The following is a 9636-nucleotide window of genomic DNA, read 5'->3' on the forward strand; positions in this document are numbered from 1 at the left end:
ATTCTATTTCTTATGTTATGAGAGATAAGTGACTTGTATGGAGTCCTTCAGGGTTCTATACGCCATGTTACATCTAGGGCGTACTCCTGGGTCGTGACAAGAGGGAAAGAGATAAGGATATTGGGACATCATATCGGCATTGGTCTCCCAAGTGGCACCCTCAACCATTTGATTCCTCCACAACACCTTTACAAATGCAACTTCCTTGTTTCTCAACTTTCTAACTTCCTGGTCCAAAATCTCAACCGGAACTTCTTCATATGAAAGGATTTTCTTTATACCAAGACTCTTTAATGGTATTATAGATGTCGGATCACTGATACATTTCTTCAATAAAGGTACATGGAATACCAGATTCAGCAATGATAAATCGGAGGGCAAGTTTAATTGATAAGCCATCATGCCTATCCACCAAAACACCTGATAAGGACCAACATAATGGGGACTAAGCTTCCCTTTATTACCAAACTTTATTACACCCTTCATACGTGAAATTTTCAAGTATATCCAATCATCAATATCAAACTCACGATCTCTTATTCTAACATTGACATAGGACTTTTGTTGACTTTGAACCATTTTTAACCTTTCTATAATAAGCTGAACTTTCTCCAAAGCATGATGTACCCACTTGGGACCTATCAAAGACACCTCAAACCAACCTCTAGGGGATCTACACCTTGTACCATAAAGATCTTCAAACGAAGTCATACCAATACTTGAGTGATAGCTATTATTATATGCAAACTCAATCAACGACAATTGATCATACCAATTACCCTTTAAATAAATTACACAAGCTCTTAAAATATCATCCAAAGTTTATATAATACACTCCACTTGTTCATCTGTTTGAGGATGAAAGGACGTACTAAGCTTGACACAAGTACCAAGACCTTTTTGGCAAGACTTCCAAAATTGAGAAGTGAATTGGGTACCATAGTTGGAGATAGTGGATAGGGGAACCCTATGCAACCTAACCATTTCCCTAAGATACAAATTAGCATAATCTTTAATCAAATATGAAAACTTGACGGGAATGAAATAAGCCAACTTCGTCATACGATCCAAATCGAGTCATATTGCCTCCAGGTGCGGGGTAAACTAACGATAAAGTCCATATTCAAGTCTTCCTACTTCCAAGTAGGAACGCTAATGTCTTGCGACAAACCACCCGGGTTTTGGTGCTCAACTAACACTTGGTGACAATTATGACACTTAGCCAAAAACTCCAGAATATCCTTCTTCATCCTATTCCACCAATAGATCTCCCGCAAGTTATGGTACATCTTAATGGATTCCGAATGAATGGAATATCACAAACAATGAGCTTCCAATAAAATTTTATCTTGAAAATCATCAACATTGTAAACACACAAACAACATTGATATGGAAACACACAATCTCCCCCTTGAGAAAAAGCCTAAACGCACCACTTCCTTCAACTCAACCAAAATTGGATCAAGACTTTTCTTAGCTTTTACATTCATTACAAAAGATGATGTTAAACCATTTTGGACAACTATGCCACCTTCATTAGAATCAACCAACCGAACACCCAATCAGGCCAATCTATGAACATCACGTACCAACTCCTTATTCTTATCTTCCTCAACATTTAATACACTACCCATTGATAGCTGACTAAGATAATTTGCTGCTACATTGCCCTTATTGGGGTGATAGTGGACACTTAGGTCGTAACCCTTTAGCAACTAAAGCCACCTCCTTTGGCAAAGATTTAGATCTTTTTGCTTGAATACATAGTGCAAACTTTTGTGGTCAGTAAAAACATTAACATGGACCCTATACAAATATTGCCTCCAAATCTTTAAGGCAAAAACAACTGCCGCTAATTCCAAATCATGGGTAGGATAGTTATTTTTGTGAATCTTAAGTTGTCTTGAAGCATAATCAATAACTATCCCATTTTGCATAACAACACACCCAAATCCAAATATTGAAGAACCACAATAAATAACGAACCTATCGGATCCTTATAGTAAAGTAAACCCGGAGCAGAGGTAAGCCTATATTTCAACTCTTGAAAACTCTTCTCACATGCTTCTGACCATAAGAGGTAAGCCTTACAGTAAAGTAAACCCCGAAGTCATTATGCACACTACTTCTTATTCGCCTTCTGAGCCATAAAAGATGGAAAAGTATACTTTCAAGATCAGTGATCAGAACTCCAACAGACGATTCACCGAAGTGTACTAAGTGAAATCCATTGGGTCCACTGAATTAGCCTTCTGGTTTTGTATTTGTTTAGGAAAGTTCGGCGAGCTTAATCCCTAGTTGGTAATTTTCCAAACACGTTTGGCGACATTAGTCAGGATTACCAAATGGGCCTGATATAAAAAGGACAATGGTCTTTTAAAATTTAAAATTCTATATCTTTGAAATGTGAGAGCTTTTTTTATTCCTTTTCCTGCACTGGTGCATTTTGAGTGTTTGTGAGCCTCGTGTGAGCATATTAAAGGTGCTAGGAGTGCATTTGGTATGATTTCGTGTCAACCCAACCTTGATCCTTTTATTTCTTTATTATTTTTGGCTTTATGGTTGGTGTTTCGACCTCTTGTTGTTATTTTTGAGTTTAGAAAGCATATAGGGTGTGGGCTTGAGCCTTTAAAGAGTGTTTGAGAGCCTAATTGCAATAGGTAGAAACATATTGTTGAGACTGAACTGTGCCTCTATGATTTTAACTATAATGCTTATCAAATTGATGAATCATGATTGTGTTGGTTAAATTTTTTAATTGAATTGGTTAAGTTGTTGGGTTCGAGCCTAATTTTATGTGAGTGAAGTATGAGTAGCTCAGACTACCCAATTGCATGATTTTGACCAATAATAGACAGGATGACTACTTTCTTAAGGGGAAATCATCAATTAGTGCAATACTTAATGATAAATTGGGGAAATCTGAGTACACATGGGTAGAGAAGCATATAGGTGGATTGTCATATTAGGGGAAACTAGTATTTTTTGTGTGTGTTGGTTTTTCTGTGAAAATTCAGTGGGCTGAAACTTCCTATTCGGTGAGCTTGTCTTAGTTCACCAAGGGAGTTAGGCAAATCATCGAGTAAGAACTGGATTGCCTTTATTAACATGCACATGACCTTAGGTATTGTCCCATTCAGCAGGCTTGTCTTAGTCCACCGAGCCCACTTGGTGAATCACCGAGAGAGAGAGGATATCACTTTTGATGCTTGTCACTTTCCCTTTTGTACTGTTAGTTTCGATGGACTTGTCTTAGTTCACCGAAACCAACTCAGTGAATAATCAAGTTAGAACTGACATAAACTTTTGTGCCTGAGCTTGGATAAATTGATACTGTCTGATTCACGAGCTCACCGATCCTATTTGGCACATCGCCTTCCTCTTAGGCGAGCTTCATGATTATTTTTTAAACATGTTTCAATTTGCATTTGAATTCAACTAACCTTCACAAATTCATTATTTGAATGTGTCCTTTGTAGGTAATGGCAAGAACAAAAGGCAAACAGGTGGAATCCTTTGATAAGGAACAGAAGAGAGAGTCATATTCTCCTCCTCCTTTGAAAACAAAAAGAGTCTCAATGAATGACTATTCTGAGGTTTCCAAGACACAACAGTCCAATCCTCAGACCCCTACCAATGAGGGTAAGAAATAAAGAAAGCACTTCGCTACAAAGAATATGAACTTCCGATCATAGCTGTTATTGCCCCTAAAAGATCCAAATTTTGTTTCTCACGTTCTCCCGATTATAGCTCCAAGGGCTTTGAATAAAATCAAGGAAAAGGGGAACGAACCATTTTGGAGTAACAATGACTCTTGACTGACGGAGTCACGAGTTAGTATCCGGCAATATGAATTGCAATCAAATTCCACAAGTTGGATCAGTTCACAAAAGTTAGGCAACCAAATATACCCAGATGGGTACGAGAGTTTTATGATGTCTATACTAAGGCATTAATGAAAAAAGATTTTAAAAAGGTATGTCAAGAAGACGTTGGATGAAGTGGAAGTGTCATGCCATTGAAATTAACACAGTACTGGGCACCCCGAATAATCAGACTAATGAGTACATGACCTGGATGAAAAATACATTGGATACACTAAAAGAGTGGTTGGCCCATATAATATCTGGTGGGTCTGCACCTTTTTGATGACTGAAGGATCTAAGATAGAAAAGAAATGTTTGAACATAGTCACGAGATACTCTAAGAACTTCTTTTGACTTGGCTCTTAACTTCTCTTAACTTGACTCTTAACTAATCCTTGAATTGAATTATGGATTCAAGGATTGAGATTTGTGATAGAAAAGACCTCATGATGTTTAGGAGTGTTTTTAGATAGTTAAACATGAGAAAAGATCAAGAAATCATTATCTGGAAGCAAGTCCGCGACGTGGAGATGCATTTAAATATTTGGTCTCGAAATAAATTTTGAGGCATAACGGTCCGTGACCACTCCGCAACGCGGAGAAACTTTTGTCAATCCTGAGGAACATGTCCGCAATGCGGACTTGGTACCCAGATTTTCCTGACTTTTTCCTTCTTCGTTTTCCTGCCCCAATTCGCCTAAACTTAGTTCCTTTTCAAAAACTCTCTTTAGATTCAAATACCCAACATATGTACACAAGAATCTAATCAAACACAACTCTAAAATCGAACTTAAACTCTCAAGAACTCCTCAATCTCATCCCAAATGTAAGAACGAAAGCAATTCAAGAATATAACTCAAGAACATCAAATTCTCAATCTTTTAGGACGAAAATAATATTGAACTACTTTTCCACTCTAAGACTGGCTCATTTGGAAACTGAAACTTGACAACTCGAGTTCTACAATCAAGTGAGGCATAACAGGCATGAAGCCACTCCATAACAAGAATAACATAAAAATCTACCATGTCTAACTCAACTAAATCAGCCATGATACTCTTGTGATTGATGGAAATGGGACAATCACAATAAAATCTCTCTGCTAGAATAGACTCACCACCAGGTGTAGAAACATTGAAAGGTTCACTAAGTTTCTCAGGAAGAACATCGAAATTCATAGCAACATAAGGAGTTACAAAGGATAAACTCGCTCCTGGATCTAGCAGAGCATGAACATTAAAGTTAAAGACTTGGATCATACCAGTGACAACATCTGGCGAGTCCTCTTTCTAATGGCGACTAGTAATAGCATATAGAAGGTTTGCTCCTTCGCAAGTACCGGAAGTATCTTCTCTAGGTGCAGCCCTGTCTGATGGAGCAACTAAAGAAGACTGAGCTCTATTTCCCCATTACGATTACCCTGCTTGTTCTTTGGACACTCTCGCATGAAATGACCGTTCTGGCCACACTTGAAGCAACTAGTGGAGCCATCACGACACGTCCCCGAGTGGTTTCTACCACATTTAGCACATGCAGGAGGCTTACTACCCTCTTGTGCCATACTACCCTGAGAATAGGCAGGTTTAGCTCTAAATTCTGACTATTGTACTCACTTTTGTTCTTTGGTGCAGGTGCACTAGCAGATGATGGAGCAGGTCCCTTTTCGTTTTCTTGTTGGAAGGAAGACCGGTTCGCATTACTCTTTTGCTGCCCGGATTCATTCCCTGATTCTTAGCCTTCTTATTCTTATACTCTTATCTATCCCTCAGCTTGTCCTCCTCAACTTGTTGCACATGGATCATTAGCCTTTCTATGTCCACATCCCCTTTCAGGATAGCTGTCTTGCCTTCCTTGCTTGACAGAAAAGACGACCCAACAACGAATAAAATCATCCTGCTCCTCATGTCAGCAACCATTTCTGGAGCATAGCGGGAAAGTTGCGTGAACTTCAGCCCATACTCATGAACGCTCAAAGAATCCTGCTTAAGTGTGAAAAACTGTCTTATCGTTGCCTCTCTTAGCTCACGGGGAAAGAAGCATCCCATGAAGGCATTCTCAAACATAGCCCAGCTCACAATCGGTTATGCGCAAGCATGAGTTAGAAAGAAACTTTATAGAGATTAACTCTATCGCACGAAATGAATGTAAAAGATGTGAGATAGTTCCAAAATGTTGCAGCCTCCTAATTATAGATATGGCGTGCTTCACACCAATAACTAGGACTCTACAGACACAGCTTCATAGACTCTCTAGTACTCTTGAACTCTGTGCTCTAATACCAAGTTTGTCACACCCCAAGCCTACACCCTGGGCGGAACTGGCACTCGAGAATAATTGTTGGCCCCAAGCGAACCCTTGGCCTGGCTACTTGCTCAACGAAATACTTAACTCATGAACAAAAATACTTTTAAAAGTAAACTGAACTGCTCAATAAAAACATAGAATGTATCAAGATAACATTCACTGGCCAAAAAAGGCAACTCAAGTCTCAACCATTAAAACAGGAAATAGAAACTCAAGAACAAACATTTGATTGTCTATAAAGGCTCTAAACAACTGAGATAGATGTCGGGACAAGACCCATGACATCCTAAAGAACTAATAACAATACTGAGAGCAATAAAAGGGATCCTCTAAAAAGCAAGGAGACTCACCACAGACTCTGAGTTCTCAACTGGATCAACGATGCGCTGGATGCTGATCCTGGTTACCTGTGTCTGCATCATAAGAAGATACAGGCCAAATGACATCAGTACATTGAATGTACGAGTATGCGAGCGGAGTTCTAAAACAATACATAAGCTTGAAAGGAACTGAAGAACTTACCTGGCTCAACTCAACTCAACATAACTGAATTCATTTCAATATAAAACAGTTTAAAACAAGTGTAATATAAAGAAAAGTTGTTTAAAATATGGATGTCAATTCTGTGTGTATGCAAAGATACAATATAACTCTGAAATGTATGTAAAAATACAATTAAACTGTGTATATAAGAATACAATTACTTCTGTGGGAGTTTCTCTAACCGACAACTATCACTTAAGAGCTATTGTACTGATACAAAGTATTCCCTCACGCTGCCAGGGCCATCCTATACCTTACCGATGGTATAGAACCTGAACTATTAAGTGGATCCACTAGTCTATGCTAAAAATCACTAAAGGAATCATCTAAAAAGTATGACCCTTTTTCTACCAATGATGGCTGCATGGTTTATAAGGGATGTGAGTTGTTTGAACTCTTCCCCATATCGGTGCTCAATACTACTCCCAAAATATGTTACTAGCTCTTATGTTTAAAAACGTACTTCTTTCTGTGATTTGAGACAATTGCTCAAAAACTTAGCTCAAAGGTTATCTTGGAAATCAAAGGTTTTTCTCTTGCTTAATTGTAAAAGCGATTACTCTCTTCTAAAAATTAGCTCAAAGGCTCTTTGGAAATAAAGGTTTCCATTTCTTATTTAAATGTGAAAACATTTTAACTCTTTGGAAATACATAGTCCCCATATACTTTTGAAGAACTAAACTTCACTCTTTACTCTTTATTCTTTACTCAACTTGAACTTTAAGTCTTAAAACAAAGTTAAAACATTTGGAAAAGACTTTTGGAAAACTCTAAGAACTTCTCTTGACTTGGCTCTTAACTTCTCTTGACTTGACTCTTAACTGATCCTTGAATTGAATTATGGATTCAACGATTGAGATTTGTGATAGGAAAGATCTCATGATGTTTAGGAGTGTTTTTAGATAGTTAAATATGAGAAAAGATCAAGAAATCATTGTTTGGAAGCAAGTCCACGACGCGGAGATGCATTTAAATATTTGGTTGCGAAATAAATTTTGAGGCAGAACGGTCCGTGACCACTCCGCGACGCGGAGAAACTTTTGACAATCCTGAGGACCTGGTACCCAGATTTGCCCGACTTTTTCCTTCTTCGTTTTCCAGCCCCAATTCGCCTAAACTCGATTCATTTCCCAAATTCTCTTTAGATTCAGATACCCAACATATGTACACAAGAATCTAATCAAACACAACTCTAAAATCAACCTTAGCTCTCAAGCACTCCTCAATCTCATCCCGAATTCAAGAACGAAAGCAATTGAAGAATATAACTCAAGAATATCAAAGTCTCAATCTTTTAGGACGAACATCATACTGAAATAAACATGTTTAGCGCGTGAGGGAACGAACCCAACGCTATGTGAACTCACATACCTCATAGGTATCACCCCTTGACGAAATCCACAAGCCTAGCTTAAAGAACTTGATGATTCCTTGCCTCTTTTCCTCTTTTCTCCTCTTCTTTTATCTTCTCTCAAAACCCTAACTTAATATGGTAAAAGCGTAAATTGAATCCTATCAGCTTAGACCCCAATTAATTACCCAAAAAGAAACTAAGTCATGGGGTATAGAAAAGACCATAATGCCCTTCAAAACCTGGATTAGACTTTCCTTAATCGAACATCCCAACTTCCAATGGTCATATCTCACTCGTACAAACTCGAAATCGCGCAAACTTGGCGGCGTTGGAAAGATAATTCCAAGATATTTCCTACGGTATCTGGAAGCACACCTAAATCATCCCGAGCTAGGATTTATGGTCGTTTGAATATGACCAAAAACCCAAACTTAATATAACTTAACAAATTTCCAGATTTTTCATTCTTTCCAAAAACAACTCTTTCTAATTCTAGTTCTTTCTAGTTCGTTCAAAAAGTGAGGTGTTACAGTTATAAACTTAATTCCTACTACTGAGGCAGTAAAATGAGGCAAATTTGCTGAAGAGGAATATCAAACCGCTAGCAGATGTAAATGATCTGTTTTCAGACTCATCTCGGCTTACGTCCCACGAACACCTGATATGTACATTATCTAAATTCTTCTTTCATACCCACATATACATCTCAACTCAACTAACTCATTTCATGACCCCTAGAAACTAAAAATCCTCTAGTATCTGTAACATCCTGTATCCTAGAATGACCAACCAGCAGTCATTTCAGAAGTTGCAGGTGCCATCGACTGGTGCCACCTACGGACCGTATGGTGACCTGTCAAACCCCGAGCCTACACCCCGGAAGTGGTTGGCACTTGAGAACCATTGTTGACCTCAAGTGAACCATTGGCCTAGCTTACTTACTCAACGGAAGACTTAAACACAAGAAGAATAACTCATGCAATAACTTAAGAAATAATAACTTAGCCAAAATGGAAACTCAAGTCTTAAACGTATACAACTGAAATGAATAAGACTAAAGAACTATAACTATCTGTCTATGAAGCCTCTAAAACAAAGAGGGATATCGGGACAGGACCCCCGATCATCCTAACAACTGAAAATTTGAAAGCAATGTAAAAAGGATCCCTCAGAAAAGCAAGGAGGCTCACCGACTGACTCTGAGTGCTCAAACTGATCAACGAGGCGCTGGATGCTGATCCTGGTCACTTATGTCTGCATCATAAGAGGATGCAGGCCAACTGGCATCAGTACATTGAATGTACGAGTATGCGAGTTGGAATGCTAAACATAACATAGGATTGAAAAGAATCTGAAAGGAACACTTACCTTAGCTATACTCAACTCATGAACAACTTAACTCAATATAAAGCAATAAAACACATGCAATATATAGAAAGCTTTTAAAATAGTAGAAAGCAACTTAGTTCATTAAATAAATGAAATAACAAACTCAAATGTACTCATGTAATAAAGTAATATAGTTTCTGTGGGAGTTTCTCTAACCGACAACCACCACTATGAGCCTA

Source organism: Solanum tuberosum, unplaced genomic scaffold, assembly GCF_000226075.1.
Source record: "Solanum tuberosum cultivar DM 1-3 516 R44 unplaced genomic scaffold, SolTub_3.0 scf00188, whole genome shotgun sequence".
Classification (NCBI taxonomy): Eukaryota; Viridiplantae; Streptophyta; class Magnoliopsida; order Solanales; family Solanaceae; genus Solanum; species Solanum tuberosum.